This window comes from Peromyscus californicus, unplaced genomic scaffold, assembly GCF_007827085.1.
Source record: "Peromyscus californicus insignis strain IS unplaced genomic scaffold, ASM782708v3 Scaffold_12__1_contigs__length_115047231, whole genome shotgun sequence".
Classification (NCBI taxonomy): Eukaryota; Metazoa; Chordata; class Mammalia; order Rodentia; family Cricetidae; genus Peromyscus; species Peromyscus californicus.
Window position 1 is genome coordinate 77823175 of NW_026294413.1, and position 21165 is coordinate 77844339.

Sequence of the window (21165 nt, forward strand, 5' to 3'; positions counted from 1 at the left end):
GTGGCCGCCAAATAACTTCCAGCCTCATTATAATCTAATTTCCATATTACGTCATTATAGCTACCAGCTGCCAAGACCGGAGGCACCAGACCATAAAAGGAGTTCCAGGTGTCCCCACCACCTAAGGAAAGAAGGACCTGTGCTCCCTCCCATCAGCCCACCCTCCACATTTCTTCTACTTTGTATCTATAACATCCTTTCCTCAAAGAGCTGGAGAAGGATGTGGGCCCTGCGGCTGTTTCTCCACTCCTTGGCCACTTGAATAAAATTGTTGCGCTGCTCAACTTCATTTTTCAGAAGGCAAAGGAAAGTCAACACCAGAAGACAAAGAATGGAGAGGAAACGGGGAAAGGGAAACAGATTCGCCCCAACTGTGAATCCTGAGTAAGCGTATTAAACCTCGGGAGCTTCAACATAAACACAACACTATTTTGTCCAGCGCACAACGAAGCTGGGCTTTCATCAGGCCTCCCGTGATTTGGTTTCTGTGCAGCTGCACTCAAGTCAGAGGCGTCACCTCATTTCTCTAAGGACCCCTCAGTATGACGGGGCTGCGCACACACTAGAGGCTGCACAAAGAAAAGAGGAAAGAAAGAGAGAGAGGGAGGAAGGAAGAAATCACAGTTCCATTTCTCTCATTTGAGTCCCCGCCTATTTTAAGTTCACCTTTGTCCATTGACAGAAGGACTTGGGCAAATGTGTTGCTCTGGTTTGAGATGGGTTTCTTGATGTTGTTATTTTGACTTGGAGCTCATCCAGCCCAGGCTGGCCTCCACTCTCAACGAAGCCAAGGATGAGCTTTGGCTTTTGATCCTCCTGACTCTGCCTCCCCAATTCTGGGATCACAGGCAGGTACCACCATCTTACGTGGTGCATTCTGTACTGAGGATCGAACCCAGGGCTGCATGCATGCTGGACAGGCACGATACCAGCTGAGCTATAACAACTGGCCCTGCTGGGGTTGTGTTTTAATTTGTTTTAATATCACATTTAGATATTTGTGAACTATTTATTGAAAATACTGTTGTTTTGCTTTTGACTTACCTTCCTTCTTTTACAAATTTCTCTTGTCTGTATAAGAAAGGATCTTCGTTGGAAGATAATAGAATTCGTTTTGTTTTGGTCCTAAGTATTAAATCCAGATTTTAAAAATTTTTTATCTTTTATTTTATATATATATTTTTTAAATTTTTTTTTCGAGACAGGGTTTCTCTGTGTAGCTTTGAGCCTTTCCTGCATCTCGCTCTGTAGACCAGGCTGGCCTCGAACTCACAGAGATCCGCCTGGCTCTGCCTCCCGAGTGCTGGGATTAAAGGCGTGCGCCACCACCGCCCGGCCTTATTTTATGTTTTTATTTATTTGTTTATTTGTTTGTTTACTCATTTATTGAGGCAGGATCTCATTTTGTAGCCTTGGGTATCTTGGAACTCAGTATATAGACTAGGGATGGTCTCAAACTCACAGAGATCCACCTGCCTCTGCCTCCCAAGTTCTGGGGTTAGAGGTGTGTACCACCATGCCTGCCATCTACCCCACTTTTTTGAGATGGGATCTTACCTATCTGAACTGTAGATGTTTGCTTCATGAATTTCTGTTTTGCTAGCATGGCTTAAATTACAAAGTGTGAGTCATAAATGAAAGTCTTCCACCATTATTCCATTTGTTTGTTGTATATATATGCAGGTGTGTGTATGCAGATCTGTGTGTGACTACGAGTACACGTGTGTGTGTGTGTGTGTGTGTGTGTGTGTGTGTGTATGTGTGTGTGTGCCAAAGATCAGCTTCAGATGTGATGGAGCCGTCTACCTTGTTTTTTGAGACCCGATCTCCTCTGTGTGGCCTGGAGGACACTGCTTAGGCTGGGCTGCCTGGCCAGTGAGCTCTGGGAATGTGTCTGCTTCTGCATCCCAGCACTGGGATTACATGTGTGTACTGCAGGGCTTTGTTTTGTTTTGTTTTGTTTGTTTGTTTGGTTGGTTGCTTGGTTTTTCAAGACAGGATTTCTCTGTATAACAGCTAAGGCTACCCCTGGAACTCACTTGTAGACCGGACTGGCCTCGAACTCACAGAGATCCCACCTGTCTCTGCCTCCTGAATGCTAGGATTAAAGGGGTGTGTCACCGCCACCCAGAATACTGCAGCTTTTCCACGGGTTCTATGGATGGGACTGAGATGTGTGTGTGTGTATTCATACACTCTGCATATGGAGGCTTGGGGCTGATATCAAGAATTCTCCTCAATCACCCTTCCATCTTAGTCTATGAGGCAGGGTCTCTTCGTCCCTCTCAGAGATCACCAGTGTGGCTGGGTCAGCCAGCTTACTGCAGTGGTTCCATCTCCACTTCCCAAGACTGGAATTCCATGCAGACCTCCGTGCCCACCCAGCATTTTCATGGGGTTCTGGGCACCCAAAATCCAGTCCTCGCACCCAAAATCCAGTCCTCACACTTGTATGGCAAGTGCTTTTAAGTGCTTTTAACCACAGAGCCATCTCCCCAGACCAGTATATTTTCTTTTCTTCTCTTTCTGAAGATTTATTTATTTATTATGTACACAGTGTTCTACATCCATGTATCCCTGCACACCAGAAAACGGCACCAGATCTCATAATAGATGGTTGTGAGTGCACGCCTTTAATCCCAGCACTTGGGATGCAGAGCCTGGCTCTGTGAGTTCAAGGCCAGTCTGGTCTACGGAGTGAGGTCCAGGACAGGCACCAAAACTACACAGAGAAACCCTATCTCAAAAAACAAACAAACAAACAAACAAAGGTAGTACTGAATGGACGACATTGGAAAGAGGAAATCCCAGCTTCCTAATGGTCACAGACGACACCTCTCTTGTCTCAGAAACAGTCATGTGACTTGTTAGAGACCAAGCGTTAGCTAGAGCAGTTTCTGGTGCCTTGTACCCGAGTCTCAAGTCAACTTTTCTAACAGCTTGGACACCAACAAGGGGCGTGGCTAGCTGTGAGTACAGAGACAGCTCTCAGCAGGAACATAACTAAGGGAGTCCTTTGGCCTCAGTGGTCTGAGACTGACATGTAATAATAGCTCAGCTCCTCCTGGCCAAATTAATGACCAACGAGATATGAATGACATGCCAATTCTGAATGTAACCCAAGTACAAGGAGCTTCAGAGACAAACAAAGCTCTTCGGTTTTTTGTTTGTTTGTTTTTGTTGTTATTATTGTTTTAGGCAGTCTCATATAGCCAAGGCTGGCCTGGAACTCAGTACATAGCTAAGGACGCCCTTGAACTCCTGATCCGTCTGTCTCTACTTCTCAAAGCTGGGCCTGCTGGTGTGTACCACCACAATGGACTCCAGAGCAAAATTTACAACTACCTAGTTCTTCTATGTTGTAGAGATGCTTCCAAGACAAAATGCGGGGCTCTGGCACTCTCAGGACATCCCATTCTTGAAAGCTATAGACAGACAATCGGCAACCCGTCTACATTTTAAATATCTGCTACTTAACTGGGTATGGAGGCCCACGCTTTTAATCCCAGCACGTAGGAGGCAGAGGCAGGTGGATCTCTGTGAGTTTTAGGCTAGCCTGGTCTACATAATGAATTCCAGAACAGCCAGGGCTATGTAGAGACACACTGTCTCAAGCAAACAAACAAACAAACAAGCAAACATATGCTATTTACCAGACACCTGAAGTCACAGAACTTGGGAGGCTTTCACAGGGAGACCTGTAAGTTGTAAGCCAGCCTGAACTGCAAAGTGAGTCCCAAAGTAGAGGCCACATAGCAAAAGCTCATAGCAACTCCTCCTCACCTCCTTTCTTTCCTTTCATTTTTTTTCTAAGTGCGGTGAATTAATTCAATTAGATCGTAAAATCATGCCAACTCACCCTTCCCTAAAACAGAGTTGTCTTGTGCACGCACGTGTTAGAGGTAGATGTGAGGGGCACAGGAGGAAAAAGTTAGAGTTTTTTTAGCATTATGGACTTTTCATGTTGCCCTTAAAAGTCATCTGCTCGGATGGTACCTAACGGTGGTGTTTCTTGGCCTGGAAAAGCAAGTGCTGATGCCTGACCAGCTTAAAAATAAACATGGAAGGGCGGCTCCAGCACATCTCGGGATTATTACACCCACTCCTGGTGCCTCTCCCTGGTACAGCTGTGTGCAGAGTCTATCTTTAGGCCCCTACTTCCCCATCTGGGGCTTGGTCCTCTCTCCTGGGCCTGTTAGGGGTCCTTGCTGCCGCAGGGTGACCAGGGTGACCCCACACCCAGGCCTGCCCTCCGAGGAATATGAACTTGTCCCTAAAGCAAAATGTCTTCCCATCTGTTCACTTCTTCCCAGGACTCAATAAAGGTAAAGACAAAAACAGGCAGGACAGAGACAGAGGCAGAGGGCAGATGAATCAGCCTGGGCACCAATAGCGAGAGCCGTTCTAAGAAATAAGATTGTAGGGATGTGAAGCAGGTCCAGGGCGCTTCCCAAGCACGCTCAGGGTCCTGGGTTCAAACCCGAACAGCACATAAAACCAGTCTGGTGGCTTACATGCTTGGGAGGTGGAGGCAGGAGGATCCAGAAGTTCAAGGCCACTGTTGGCTACATTACAAGTTTGAACCCAGCTAGAGATACATAAAACCTTGCCTCTAAATAAATAAATAAATAAATAAATAAATAAATAAATAAAAAAGGAAGAAGGTGGGGGCAGGGGACAGAATTAAAGGTAAAATTTCCCTTTTATCTGATTAACTCGGGGAAATCGGTGTTGTGAATGAACTCACACAGGCATGTGAGTAACTAATGCTTTTTTATTCCGCCTATTGGCATTCTAGAGGGATCTGTGGCTCACGAGGGAAGACCCTCCAACTGTAGAATACTAACCTAAGAAGAAAAGAATGGGTTAGTTTTCTACTCTTATAACTAAACAGCTGAGGCCGGGCAGCTTTATTGAAAAAAGAGGTTTACTGAGCTCACACTTCTGGAAGCTGAGCTCAGCTGTGGTGAGGTCCTCAGTGGTGGCTGGCATCACAATGGGGGAGTCCAGGTGAGAGAGATCACGTGGGTGTGACAGATGCCGAAGAGGCTGTGAGGAGCCAGGCTAATCCTCTGAAAACAACCCCTCTCCATGAGGACTCTGTTGATCCCTTCTCGGGCAGTCCCTAAAGACAGTAAGTAGCCCCCATGCCAGACTCCACCTCTTAAATGTCCCACTGCCTGGACACTCCAGCACTCAGGGCACGCCTCCAGCACAGACACACGCGGAGGCACACCCAAGTCTGGCAGACCCCTTCACAGGACCAGGGCTGATAACCTTCATGATGGATAAACCTACTGTTCTCATTGTCCCTTGAGAAAAAAACAGTGATGAACGCACAGATTTTAAAAATCTACCGAAACGTGAACGGCACTCTTGTAAAGTCTAACTCATAGAGTTTCCTTTTCTCAAGGTAAAATAAAACAATGCCCACCAAAGACCATTCAACACCAAGAAAGACAACCTTTTCTACAAACGGTGCTGGAAAACTGGATATTCACATACAGTAGGATGACACCAGATTCTGACCTTCTACCATATATAAAATATTAACTCAAAACAGATCGAAGGCTTCAATGTGAGAGCTAACTCTAAAACTCTTAGGAAGGAAACACAGGTTCAAAGCTTAGTGATGATGGTTTGGTAACGCACACAGTCTTGAAGAGCACCACCCACATTCACAACCCCGCTACTCCTGTGAAATAATCATATCAGACAGAATTGTCCTCACTCCTCCCACTCCGAGGGACACTGTGCCGATGCTGGGGGACCATAGCACTGGGCGTAGTCTAGACTTGCTCTGGGAAACTGGAGGAGGCTGCTGATGTTGTAGATGACACAAGACGCGGGTGCTAAGCAACCCTTCTGTGCTTAGCATAGAAAACGCCCAGGCAGCTGGAGCATGTGTCTGCATGACTCACGGCAGAGGCTGCCTATGTGGAAGGAAGTGAGGAACAGTCTTTCTGATTCCAGGTAGATTGAGGAGTAGAAAACCACTTGCAGAAGCAGGAAGGAAAACCCAGGACCTCCCCCTGGGCACTTGACTATAGCCTCAATCAAAAGGAACCAGTTTATTCCCTTCAGGCCATGAGAAGGGGCGTGTCTAAGGAAGTGTGAGTGGCTCTCACTGGCAGCGGAAATGAGCTGCCGAGGAGAGCATCTCACCTCCAGTGTGGTAGATCAGGCAAGTGCCTGGAGATGTGCCTGGGGACCCTTGGTTCATCAGAGATGTGTCACACATAGCCAGCAGGCCTCCCCGTTGACTCAAAGCCGTCTGGGTTTCCAGAACAAGAAGGTGTTGACTGGATGGGGTAACTCTGCCATTTATCTTCATAAACTTTATTAGTAACTTCCTGGCTTTGATTAGGCCCTCTATTAGTTTGTTTCTAAAGTAAGAATGGCTTTAGTTTCTCAAGTGGCTTTTTCCTCATTTTGTTTTGTTTTCTAAGAAGGGTCTTACATAGTTGAGGCTAGCCTTGAACTCCTCATCCTCTTGCCTCTCTTTCCCGAGTGCTGAATTAGACATGCGCCACCACATCCAGCTTCTAAGAGGCAGTTATTCTCTTGATCAAGTTTTCTAAGGAACACCTACTCTAATAAACAAATCTTTTTCCCACAAAGAGAGAACTGGCTTCTGGAGATTTCTGATTAGTAAACACAGAACACGTACACCCTCCCTGTCAGATCTGAACTTAACACGAACTCCTTTTCTTTTTTAAAGAACTAAGTTCTTTTTATGGTTCCCAAGAAAATGCATTTAAGTGACTCAGGCTGGGGGTGGACTCAGTAACTCAGTGGGGGAGGACTTGCTTAGACTAAGCAAAGCCTTGCATTGATCCCCAACACTGACATTCTCTCTCTTTCTCTCTCTCTCTCTCTCTCTCTCTCTCTCTCTCTCTCTCTCTCTCTCTCTCTCTCTCATACACCCTCCCACTCAAACACTCATATACCACATTCACTCACATATATTCACACATACGTACATACTCTCTCACACTCACACACACACACATACTCACATTCACACTCACACATCACACACACACTCTACACACACACTCACATATACTGACACATACCACACACACATACTCATTTATTTACACACACACCACATACACACACACCATACACACTCATACATAACACATACTCACATATACTGACACAGACTTATATATAACACACATACTCATACACAACACACACTCACATATACTGATAGACACCACACACATATACTGACACACACACATTCACATAAACTGACACACACCATACACATATACTCATTTACACACACACACACATACATACCACACTCACACTCATACACATTGACACATGCAAATCTTAATGTAGAAATCCCCGTAATTTCCTCAGTGTGGTGGACACTCTCCAATCTCATCTGCAGGAAACCCATGCCGTGTGAGTCAGCCAAAATGACCAAGCTCCACGTACACTCACTGCATGACTTCCATTTTTGGACCAAAAAAAAAAATATTCTCTGACAAGTCATTTTAACCAGACTGTCTGACAGGCATAACAAAGTATTTCAAAATGAAGACATTTTCTCCTTGCTTATGTCTGTGACATCATGTGAGTCTTTGGTCCCATTTAGCTACTCAGCATATCCAACTTTGTACACCTAATGGGACTTCCCCCTCCAATGTTATTTTCAGATGAAAAGTAATTTAATCAAATGGTTCCCTTTCTAGAAAAACAGAGCCAGAGCTTGATATGGGCTAAACCCACCCTAATTGCATTATTATTTTTTTCTACAAAATATATTAAATAAATCCTAAGAGAACGTATGTTGGGAAAGCCTGTGCCTAGTGACTTCAGCGTTTTCTCATTAACTATTTTTTAACTCATGCTCTTAGATTTTGTTATGAATGAATTAGGAGAAAAACAGATCTGGTTCTAATTTCCAAGACCATCTCTAATTCGGAGTAAGCTGTTTGTCACAGAATGTCAGACAAGAGGCTGAGGTGCGTACTGACTGTACCCACGCCAGAGAGGACAGCTTGGGTCAGGAGCACATGAGGACCAGGATGGCCTGACAGCTGGCTAAGCAAAACGTCCCAAGAGCATGCTTCCTGCCCGGGACTGTGAATGGACCTGAAGAGGGCCTAGGAGGAAAACTACAGCCTACACTAGATTATCTACAAATCTAAGTTTTGTGAAAGCAAGCCTTAAGCTTAGCATTTACATCATAGCTCACAGTACATATCATAAATGACATTTCCAGATTAGGAAGGCAGGGCAACTTATTAAAGAAAAATAAAATGCTTTAAAAGAAAATATCACACTAATAGATGCCACTGGAGCATGGGTTCTGGAATAGATGTGTTTAGTTGATGTCAAATTCTGTCTGTGAAGGACTAGACTATTTCCATCCTTGAGAAATACAGACTGCAGCGTCTGAAGAGGAATGGTTATAGTGTATGCTGTTGACTTTCAAATGGTTCTGAAAATGTGTATGTGTGCACGTGTGTGCGCACGCGCGCGCGCACGTGCTCGTGTGTGTGTGTGTGTGTGTGTGTGTGTGTGTGTGTGTGTGTATGTATGTGCATGCATGTGTGTGTGTGTGTGTGTGTGTTGCAGTGCTGGGAATCAAGCCCAGGGACTTGTGTATGGTAGGCCAACCCTCTACCATTGAGCTAAGACTCCAGCCCCATGGAAAAAGATGTGGGGAGTGTGTCTCCATTGTAGAGCACTTGAGTAGCGTTTGTGAAACCCTGGGTTAATCCAAAGCACAGAGAAACAGACAAATGAATAAACAAACAATTAAATAAATAAATGGAGAAAGAAGGAACGGTGAGAAATGAGAAAGAGGGGAGAAGAGAGTTTGCAAGTAAGAAAAAGATGATAAAGTGAATGCGGAAACTAGTTAAAGCTGGGTGAAAGTTACAAGATGTGTGTGTGTGCCCAAGCACACCCACATGCACAAGCACACCCACATGCACTAATCTTACTCCTGCAGCTTTTACATAAGCTTGAGTTACAACCAAATACAAAGCTAAAATCAGTGACGCCTACACTTAGTCCGGTTTGGAGAAAGCGGTGGTCACTGGCCTCGTTCTTATTGGAGGAGGCAGAGCGTACCTGTCTGCTTCCCGGGAGGTTGATCTTTCTGAGGCTGGAGAGAACAGTGGAGCCTGCCAGTCTGCACCTGCCGGCCTGCACCTGCCGGCCTGCACCTGCTGGCCTCCACCTGCCGGCCTGTACCTGCCAGCCTGCACCTGCCGGCCTGTACCTGCCAGCCTGCACCTGCACCTGCCAGCCTGCACCTGCACCTGCCAGCCTGCACCTGCACCTGCCGGCCTGCACCTGCCAGCCTGCACCTGCCAGCCTGCACCTGCACCTGCCGGCCTGCACCTGCCGGCCTGCACCTGCCGGCCTGCACCTGCCAGCCCTACTTCAGTCTCTGCAGCGCTGGGACTAACAGGTGTGCGACATCACACACCCTCCATCTGGTCACGTTTGCAACAGGTTAACTACATGGTGGCTTCCTCAAAGGTCCAATCCAGGTGGCTCAGCCAACTCTCTTGGCTCTCTCCTTAGATAGGTTTTCGATAGTTTTATTAGCCACAGTTCTTCAGAGAAGCCAAACACACACAGACTCTCTGTCTGTCTCTCTGTCTGCCTGTCTGTCTCTGTCTGTCTCTGTCTCTCTGTGTGTCTCTGTGTCTCTCAGACTCTCTCTCTCTCTCTCTCTCTCTCTCTCTCTCTCTCTCTCTCTCTGATTAATTTAGGAGCTTAACTCAGGTGATAGCAAGAGCTGACTAGTCTGAACTCTGAACCTGCCTCACCAGCAGGCTGGAAACTCAAGGAAGAGCTGACGGTTCCCAGGGCAGGTGCCTGTGCTGTGGTTTTAAGTGGGATTCCTTCCACTGTGGAGACCTCAGTTCTCCAGTTCTGGCACCTGTCGCAAAGGCTTTCCTCAATTTCTCCTGAATTAAATGTTACATCTTAAAAATACCTTCAAAGCAACACCATGGCCAGTGACTAGTGTTTAACCAAACAGTTGGGTACCTTAGCAGAGCTGAATGGATGGAGAAAGTTAACCATCAGGGGCCGGGAAACAGGGTGGTAGTGAAGGCGTTGTGGGAAAGGGAGCTAACCTTCCATTCTGCCCTAAGCAAACTCCGTAGACAAAGCCTGTGTGAGGCACCCAGGAAATTACCACAGAACCTCCTAAAAATGCCAGAATGGAACCCTCCTCGCCAAGGGGCTGACTAGAGTTGGGGCCCGACAGGTGAGAAGAGTCAGCAAAGAGCTGGCCTGGGAGACAAGGAGGAGGTGGGACTTAAGGATAAGGTTTCCCTGAAGAGTGGGGGAGCAAGGTTCTTCCAGATGTAATCAATTAATTCTTTCTCAATTAAAAAAAAAAAACCTTTCTGAAAGTTTAAAATGAGGGCCTAAAGGAACCCCTCAGCAGGCGACATTGGCTTTATGCCCTTCTCAAATGATCATCCTTGGCTAATAAATCCAGTTTACAACAGAACCTTCCTACTATAAAAGACCACAGAATTGAAAGCCTGGTTTACAGTTGTCTAATTGTCTTAATTATTTAAATATGTGGGAAACATTTTGCCTTGAAGAGGATTGCCACATCAATTCAATTATGCTAATATTTTTTTTTTCTGAGTAAAAGTTTTCAGACCTTTGAAACTTTATTGGTGACCTATTCTTTTATGGTTTTGCCATGGCTTTCTTGATCGACAACTTGAGCATAATTTAAGAAGGGATTCTAATCACCATAGCTAATTAGCAAGAAAGGTAAGTGCTGACATGATTCCATTTCCCCTAAATACAAGTTTGGAAAATAATGACTCCCAGATGGACAGGAAACTGCCGCTGGAACAGCTGGAGCCTGAAGAAGCGTGTACCATCGAAGGAGGCTGCTGGAGCCCAGAAGAACGCGGTGCACCTCACATTGCATTTTTTTTTTTTTTTTTTTTTTTTTTGGGTTTTCGAGACAGGGTTTCTCTGTGCAGCTTTGCGCCTTTCCTGGAACTCACTTGGTAGCCCAGGCTGGCCTCAAACTCACAGAGATCCGCCTGGCTCTGCCTCCCGAGTGCTGGGATTAAAGGCGTGCGCCACCACCGCCCGGCTAACATTGCATTTTTAAACTCAATCTTAGAACGATAGGAAACATCCTGGAATCATGGGCCCTTGAATTCTACTTTGTCAACACTCACAGCTCTTCCCCAGGAGAGGCAAACGTGGGTGGCACCATTGGAGACATCAAATGTCCTTTAAAACCTGAGGCGGTGTACTGAGTCAAGGGGCCTCACTCCCTGAGCAGTCTCGTGACTTGTGTAAGCCATGCACAACCAAAGCAAAAGGCTGAGCTACCCCATGACTTACTGAAAGTATCTGCTCATTCAGTAATCACCGATTACCTGCCTAGTCATTGCTAGACTTCATATTTATTGTGTGCGTGGGGCGCAGGCACGCAAGCGAAGAGGTCAGAGGAGGGCTTTCCAGAGCTGGTTCTCGCTTTGCTCCATGTGAGTTCCAGGGATTGAACTAGGGTCCTCAGCCTTGGTGGCAAGCACCCTTACCTGCTGAGCCATCTTGCCAGCCGGTTGCTAAATGTTAAGTGTGTGCTGGATTTAAACAATTAGGTCTGCTGAGATGGGGCTTTGGTGCTGGCTGCCTCAGTGGGCAGTGGAGAACGGTTTTCTCTGAGTGTCTTTCAAGTGACGGGTCTGGAATCACAACAGGCAGATTCCATGGAATTGTTCAGCGGTTCAGACCTCTTCTGATTCTTCAGGAACATTCCCTTGAGAATCTCCTTCCCTTCAGGTCTTCTGATGCCGTTTCACCTGGCCCTCCCTTCTCTGGCTTCTCTCTGCCCACCACACCTCAAGGTGAGGATTTCCCAGGCCTCCTTTGAGAGACATCCCCATCTCTCCTGGCACACATCTCTCTTAGAACAAGAGTCAATGTCCTGACATCACCACCCATTAGAGACCGACAGAGATCTCTCCAATCCCATCTCAGCTCCGTCTCTGCAAGCTGCTCAGGGAAGCTGGGATCCCATGTCTAGATGTGTCCTGACTCTCAAAAGGCACCTCAGCTGCACTGCTGCAGAGTGGAATGTTTTGACCCTCCCTCTCTCCCGACAGCGGCAAACACAACCCACCATCCCACCATGATGGGTACAGTCCACACAGTTCTGGAAGTCCTGGCAGTGACCCCTCTTTCACTGTCATAGCCAATACCACAAATACTTATGCAGCCACAAAACCCTTTAAATCCTCCTTCTAAACATTTCCTGAGTTTGTCTAACCCTTTCTATCCTATCCCTTAGTTCAAGACCTCTCCTTGCTGTCTGGATTATCCCGATCATCTGACATTGCTACACTGTAGCCTCTTCCAGCTGGGCCTTTTCTGAAGTGTAATCGCTTTCACAGGTTCCCAGTCAGTGTCAGGGCTAGGTTCTAACATGTGCATGCAAGACACATGCATGTGGAGTGCATGCAAATATATGCATAATACACTCATGACTTCCTCAGAGGGAGCCGAGTGTCTTTCCAGGTAAGATGACATGAAGTTCAGATGTGTAAACCCTGGAATTTGAAGGCCTGGATTCACATTTCAAGTTTACAACTTGCTAGAGTAGTGCCTTGGCTATGGAACAGGATTCTTGAGATTACAGTCAACTCAGAAGGGATGGTCTGTCTCACCTTGGGCAAACGATTTCAGGACGTAGGGACTGTAGCAGAGACATGTACCCCCTGCAGCTGCAACAACCCCCTCATTCCCAAGCCCTTCACCTGCTCCTCTAAAGGATCCCAGGCAGCTTTTTCCTTGGCAGACTCAGTTTTCCTTGGGAGAGAGGCTGCCCCTTGCTGTGTGCATTAATAAACACAATCCCCTCAGACTCTTATGCTACCTCAGAAATCTAACATAACATACGAGTCATGTGAGCTTGGGAGCACAACTTATGTGTTGGTTATCGAGCACTTCATGATAAATTACCACAAAACTTGGTGCTTAAAATAGCTAAATTCACTGTCTTTGAAGTTAATTTGGGTCAGGAACCTGGGAGAAGTCTAGTCATCTGAAGGCAACACTGAGGTTAGAAGACCTTTCCAAAGCAGCTGCTCTTATGATGGAGGCTGCAGTTCCGAAATGGCCTTAGCAGAAAGGTGTCATTTCCTACGGTGGGAATCACTCCAGGATGTTGCGTCGGTGTTTCCAGGTAAGGCCTCCTTCTTCCACACTAGAGAGGAGACAAGAAGGCTTCAATGCTTTTTGCCATTTAGTCTTAGGAGTCACAGCTTGTCACTTCTGTGTAGAGGGCACAAGGTCCTTGTGTTCACAGATACGCACTAGGGAAAACAGAAGTGTTGAACAGGCAGGGCTGTCTCTTCGAAGGAAGAGATATATAACCTGTTTTCCACCAGAAGGCTGGGAATGGATGTAGTTCATAGCCTGGGGACCTATGCTATCTGTAGGGCCAGGCCACACCTGGCTCTGCAGACTCTTATGTTGATCCCATACCCTTCCTCCCTAGATCCTTATTTTGAGCACTGTTTCTTAGTCAGTAGAACCCATCCTTATGGGAGATGTCACATGTACTTTACAAATGGGAGCAGAGGTGGTTAATAGCCTGGTGACCAAACTGTATGTACAGCGAAGCCACACCTGTGCCCCACCCTAGACTCTGATGTTTATTTCAGTCATCCTTCCTAGACCCTTATCTTGAGCAGTTTCTTTTCGGTCAATAGAACCATCTTTACGGAAGAGGTCACAGGTACTTTGAAAAGACTTCAATGTAGTCATGTCTTAAGCTTTGTTGTACACATGGGACTGAGTTAATGTTCATCAGGAAACTTTTTTCCCAAATTGTGCTGTGCTTAAATATGCCTAAAACAAACTGCCCAGTATCAGACTCTAGAAGTCTGAACCAACACCGGCTGAGTTGTGTTGAACCTGACTTCCTTCTTGCCTCACATGGATCAGCACTCTGCTGGTTGTGGTGTTTGAAGAGACCCCCACATTTCTGCTTATTTAGATAGAGAGATAGAATTAGGGTCCATGTCTTTAAAAGAACCAGAAATTTTGTGGGCCAATTTGAATGACACCACAGTAGCTACCTGTGTAGAATGGTGTCTTAGTTAGGGTTTCTATTGCTGTGATGAGACATCATGACTATGACAACTCTTATAAAGGAAAACATTTAATGCAGGTGGCAGCTTACAGTTCCAGAGGTTTCATCCATTATCACCATGGTGGCGAGCATGGCGGTATAAGACAGACATGGTGCTGGAGAAGGAGCTTTTACATGTTGATACGCAGGCAACAGGAAGTAGACTGAGACACTGGGTGTGTCTTGAGCATATATGAGACCTCAAAGTCTGCCTCCACGGTGACAACTTCCTCCAAGAAGACCACACCTACTCCAACAAGGCCATGCCTCCTAATAGTGCCGCTCCCTTTGGGGACCATTTCCTTTCTAACCTCCACAAATGGAGATGGAAATAGTAATACCTCATGGTGTTAAATGAGTGTCTGTTAACTATGTACAACGGTGTGTGCCATCTAAGTACGAACTACTGCTACATGCAAATTTACATTCTCCCCCATCAACTCCCTTGATGCACCAACATCACCAACCTTTTTTAATTCCTCACCTTTCCTAAGAAAGCTATGGAAACATCTTTGTGCCACACCCTGGGCTCTGTCTTCCTAGAAGGCTTTTTTTAAAATTGTATGTGTGTGTGTGTTTTGCCTGCATGTATGTCTCTGCACCATGTGCATGCCTGGTGCCCTCAGAGGTCAGAAGAGGGTGTTAGATCCCCTGATACTGGAGTTACAGACAGTTGTGAGCCATTGTGTTCATGCTGGGGATTGAACTCCAGTCCTCTGGAAGAGCAGATGGTGCTCTTAATCATGTAATGAGTCATCTTTCCAGCCCCTCAGAAGACACTCTTACTTTCAAGTTTCTCTGTAGCCTCTAATGAAGTCTAATCAGAGCTGTAACCTAGAACATCTTAGGCTGCACTAAATGCCCTGCAGAGAGTACCAGGGCTCCTTCAAGGCAAACACCACACACTCCTCTTTCTCCTCTGGCTCATGGTAACTGGTGTGGCCTCAGGTATGCCTCGGCAGAACCCTCCAGTCCAGAAGAACCTGGGAGTTCCTTCCAGTGTGATCTCTGGGAACCTCGAGCACGTGTATGTTTGTGATGTTGTAACTGTCTCTGTCTCCCTCTGAGACTTTGCCTTAGTCAACAGTATGGCTCAAGTTCAGTCACAGCCTCCAGAGCACAGTGGAGCCAACAGATACTTTAATAGAGGAATGTCTACCTGAAGTTTCAGAGGACACTTCTAAAGAACAAGAGGAAGCTGGGCGGTGGTGGTACACGCCTTTAATCCCAACACTCGGGAGGCAGAAGCAGGTGGATCTCTGTGAGTTCGAGGCCAGCCTGGGCTACAGAGTGAGTTCCAGGACAGGCTCCAAAGCTACACAGAGAAACCCTGTCTCAAAAAACCAAAAAAAAAAAAAAAAAAAAGAACAAGAGGAAGAGCCAGGTATGCTGGTAATCCCAGCACTTGAGCAGTGGAAGCAGAAGAAACAGGAGTTCAAGACTAACCTTGGAAACATATAGAGTTAAATATGCCAGTCTGGGCTGCATAGGACTTTGTCTCCAAAAAAAAAAAAAAAAAAAAAAAAAACCAAAACAATGCAAAAAACCAAGTAGAGGAAAAATCAATGAACCAGATCAAGTAAATTAGAACAATGTATGGCCAGACCCCTGTCTTAGCTAACAGTAAATAGACTATGATTATCCCTATATGAGCCCCAGGCAAATAATGTTACATCATGTATAATAAACAGTATCCATATAGGATGTTCATGTTCTGTTTTCTCTGTCTACTCTGTTTCCATCACTAATTAAAGTAAGCTAAGTTTAATCACAAATTCATGTTAAAAGTCCATAACATCACTAAGTTTATGAACATGAGTGACTCTAAGAACTTAGAAAAGTCTGTTTACTGTTCACAGTTTAAAGGCCAAGGCAAAGAAAAATCTCCCACATATTAAAAATATTGCTGAAAAAGTTGGGCTATCCATGATGGTGTCTGAGGGCCGTGCTGCCTCTGAGGACCACATTTGGGTCCGTGGTCCTACTGCAGCTGGGGGCCATGTTGATGTCAATGGCCGCTGTTACTCCTGAAGGCCATGTGGGTGTCCATGGTGCTCTGTGCTGGCAACAGGGCTGTGTTGATGTGAGTGGCCTGTGCGGACACCAGAGGTCATGGTGATGACCTTGGTCCGTGCCGCTGCCAAGGGCTATGATGGTGTCCATGGCCCATGCTGCCTCAGAGGGCCGTGTGGAAGTCCATGATCTGTGCGTCCACTGACTGTAAAGGACAAGGAAGCCACTTTTGCAGTGGTCTGGGTGACTGCAGACTCACAGTTGAGAAAGAGGGACACAGAACGCTTCTGTGACAACCACTACTCCCACCCTACCCACCACCCAAGACAGAAAGCCATTGAAAAGAACTCTTAAAAACTGTGATAAGGATGCTGAAGTGTAGCTCTCTACGATTGGTGGCTTCTGGCTGGGATGTGGGTCAGGAGGACTGTTTTCTTTAAGGGGCTGCCCATTGGGAGTTTGACTCCAGTAAGTATATGGGCAACACAAATTGGACTTGCTTTTTCTTCCTCTTCTTTTTTTTGGGGGGGTAGGGTGGGGATGGCTCACAAGGGTGCGTGTGTAGACCTGGGAGGACTGGGAAGTGAGTGTGATCAGGGTTCATGATGTGAAATTCCCAAATAATTAATAAAAATATTATGTAAAAAAAAGTTAGTCTCACTATTAAGGTCTGTAAATGCAATTCCCAAAATTAACCCCCTGGACATAAAGATTTTTCTTGATGACCAAAAATGGAAGGAAATAGTTTCAAAAACAAATACAAAGTAAATCTTGACCTATTTGTGGCTGCATAGTGACTGTGATGGGTATTCGTGCATGGCACACCAGAAACAGAACATGCAGAGAAGTTAAATGGGAACAGTTTAGTGGTTTTTAAGGTTTGAGCTTTGTGTTGTTATTGTTTGAGACGGGCTTTTACTACATAGTCTCTACTGGCCTCGAACTTCCAATCTTTCTCCCTCTGCCTCTGAGTGCTGGAATTATAGACATGCATTACTACACCCAGCTGGAAATATTGTAGTATCATTTTTATTGATTTATGAGGGGATACACATGCGTCATAGAGAGACGTGGAAGTCAGAGGACAGCTTGTAAGAGTCAGTTCTCTCCTACTATGTGGATTTCAGGGGTTGAATTCATCAGACTTGGTGGCCTTTACTTGCTGAGCTATCCTGCTGGCCCTGGAAATCTCTTTCTTTCTTTTCTTTATGTGTCTGATTGCTGTGTCTGAATGCATTTAAGTGTACCACATGTATGCAGTACCTTCAGAGGCCAGAAGAAGGCATTGGATTCCCTGGAACTAGGATTACAGGCAGTTGTGAGCTACCATGTGGGTGCTAGGAACCAAACCCAGGTCCCAGCAAAAGCAACAATCACTCTTAGCTTGTGAACCATTTCTCCAGGCCCCACCCCCACCCCCGCCCCCTGGAAGTCTATTAAAATCTCACCACAGTTTTCAATGGAGCTTGATATGCTCTACAAACATTTCTATTCTTTACAGGTTATATTTCTCTCAATGTTTTGAAAAATGTCTTTATAAAGAATTTGTGGCATTTTCAGGAGCCAAAATTAAGTGCAATCATGTTGGATTGGCAGGAGGTGGGATAGGTGTTTGGAATAAAGTACCCTGTCTGGGGTTCTTTCAAACACATCCCGAAAGTGTGTTCTGTCTACTTCAAGGCAGGACCTGATGTGCACAGCTGTAATACAGCACTTGGGAGGCTGAAGGAGAATGGTTACCAGGACTTGAGACCAGTCTGGACAACAGTGTGGGACTTGGTGATGACCATTCTTGGTTGTCAACGTGACTACATATGGAATTAACTAAAACCCAATGCCATACACCTGTGAGGGATTTTTCTTGACTGAATCATTTGACATGGGAAGACCCAGCCTAATTCCAGATCTTTTGAGGTGGGAAGATCCGCCTTGAATTCTGGTGGCAGCCTGAATAAAGTCCATGCAAGGAGAAAGCTTTTTCTCTTTGCCTGCTTGCCCTCACTCTGGCTGGCACGATCGTTCCCTCACTGGCATTTGAGCCCACTTCTTTGGGATCCAGGGTATGCTGAAGACCAGCTGAGACGTCCCGCGTCATGGACTGAACAACTCCTGGATTCTTGGGCTTTCCATCAGGAGACAGCCATGATTGGATTAACTGGACCACAGCCTATAAGCCACTCTAATAAATCCCCTTCCTATGTGTGTATAGATTAATCCTACCAGTTCTGTTTCTCTAGAGAACCCTGACTAAAATACCCTCTCTCAAAACAAAACAAACCAACCCATCGACTAGTTGCTTATAAATCAATATTTAGATCTCACAGTTCCAGAGGCTGGGAACCCCAGATTAAAGTGCTTGTTCCATTGGAGGCCCCCTTTCTCCTTCAACTGCAGCACCTTCCAGCTACATCCTGACATGGTGGAAAGAGGCAGGTGAGTTCTCCAGGCCCTATTTGTGAGAGCTTTGATCCCATTTCTTACTCATCATCCACAGGTCTACTTCTTAATACCCATCACCTTGCAGAGTAGGATTTCAACATGGTTTGGTAGGGACACAAGCATCCAGACCACAGCACTAAGGAAGTAGAAGTCAACACTGGCCTTTAAACCATAGTGCTGGGAGAAAGGTTGAGTGACAGACCCAGGAAGAGCATCCTGTAGACACTGCTCTGAAGAGACCCTGAGCATCGCAGCATTGCAAGAGTTCTGTCACCCGGATGTTTACAGACCAGCCTCATTTCAACACTCTGCTGCTCCATCAGTGCGTGAGTCACAGGCCATCTGGGCTACCAGCTTGATTTTATAGGCAAAGAAACAGGATTAATCATTTACCAAACACCACACAAAATCATTGCCAGATGGAATGCCACCCTGTTAATTCCTAACTGTCCTTCTGACCAGTCCATAGGACGAGGCAAGGTCTACTGCAGCCTAATCCCAGATGTTTTAGCCCAGACACTGACTGTGTTTATGAGTGGAACCACTAAACAGACAACCTGGATTAAAGAGGGAGCTTCAGAGGAACTAACATTTCTGCTTGCAAATTCTTGAAGTGACTTTGCTTAAATCGAGAACATTCTCAGTAACTACTTTTGCAATGAACTGAGGAGCAGCTGAGTTCATGGATTTGTAGTAATTAGAAACCATGGTATGATGCTGGACATGGTGGCGCACACCTTTAATCCCAGCACTCGGGAGGCAGAGGCAGGTGGATCTTAGTGAGTTTGAGGCCAGTCTGGTCTACAGATTGAGTTCCAGGACAGCCAAGGCTACACAGAGAAACCCTGTCTTGAAAAAACAAAACAAAACAAAAAACAAAAAAGAAAAGAAAACAAATAAAGAAAGAAAAGAAAAGAAAACTTGGTGTGAATTATAGTGCAGAAAATTAAAATTCAAAGATGTATGTGGAACATGTCTGTAACCCCAGCACTAGAGACTGAAGAAGAAGGATCATAAATTTGAGAGTACCCTGGGTTACTTACTCCGTTTCAAAAAACAAAACAACAAAACAAAAATGTGAACTAAATTTTAAAGAGAGTCAACAAAAGCCATCAAATGAAGAGAAATTTTGAAGAAGATAAATGGATAACATAGACTTAATAACATATGTTTAAATGTGATTATTCTCAATTGCCTACTGTTTAAAATAAATTTTGGCCATGTGTTACCGCTCTTACGTCTAGTTCCAGCACTTGGGAGGCAGAATCAAGCAGATCTCTGTGAGTTCAAGGCCAGCCTCAACTGCACGGCAAGCCCCAGCCCGGCCAAGGCTGAATACTGAGACTCTGTCTCAAAAGTAAAATAAGAATCAACTTTGAACTTGAGGTTTTTAAACATTTCTCAGTGTAGGACTGTGAGTGAGGGTGGTTGAGCAAGTCAAGTGCTTGTCTTCAAATGTAGGGATCTGAGTTTGACCCAGAACCCACGCACAAATGCTGGGCATGGTGACCTGCTCTTGAAATCCTTGAGCTAAGGAGTCAGACAGAAGGACCCCTGGGGCTTGCTGGCCATCCAGTGTTGCCTGCTCAGTGTGCTCCAGGACCATGAAAGACAGCATCCTGAGGTTGTCCTCTGGCCTCTGCACACCCATGCACGTGAACATGCATGCACACACGAGTACACACATAGTTTCTCAGTCTTGGTGGACAGGGAAAGAGTGGACAGGCAAAGCAAGACGTCTGTCTCGGAAGTCACACTGGCAGCATTCTGTCCTTTTTACCATCAGGAAAAAGAGGAAGGCTCCAAAGTCTCAGCTTCAGGAGACAGGCAGAGTGACAGCTTCAAAGTCACTTCAGACCCCACTTACTTCATTTAAAAAAAATAATTCTATGTTTCTGTTTATGAAAGAACTACTTACATTTTGTCAAAAATGTAAAGGGTAAGGCACCTACATGCTTCATAAAGGAATAATCTTCATTAATATATGGGTGTGTTTTTCATTCTCTCTCTCTCAACGCTCAAGTAGTCTATCTAATGGAAGTAAAACCTACAAACATTAGCCTTTTGGTTAGTTGTTATTGCTATTTGTTTGTATTTTGAAACATCATTTAATAATGAATGCCAGGTTGGCTCAAAGTGGCAATCCTCCTGCCTCAGCCTCCTGAGTGCTTGGATTAGAGCATTATCATGTCCACCTTTAGCCTGCTTCTTGATTTTCTTTTATAATTTATTTTTATTTCATGTGCATTCATATTCTGCCTGCGTGTATGTCTGTGTGAAGGTGTTGGATCCCCTGAAACTGGATTTCAAGCAGTTATGAGTTGCCTTGTGGGTGCTGGGAATTGAACCTGGGTCCTTTGGAAGAGCAGCCAGTGCTCCTAACCTCTAAGCCATCTCTCTGCCACCCTCTCATCCCACCCTCAACCCTTTGTTTGTTTGTTTGTTTGTTTGTTTTTCGAGACAGGGTTTCTCTGTGTCACTCTGGCTGTCCTGGAACTCACTCTGTAGACCAGGCTGGCCTAAAACTCAGAGATTCACCTGCC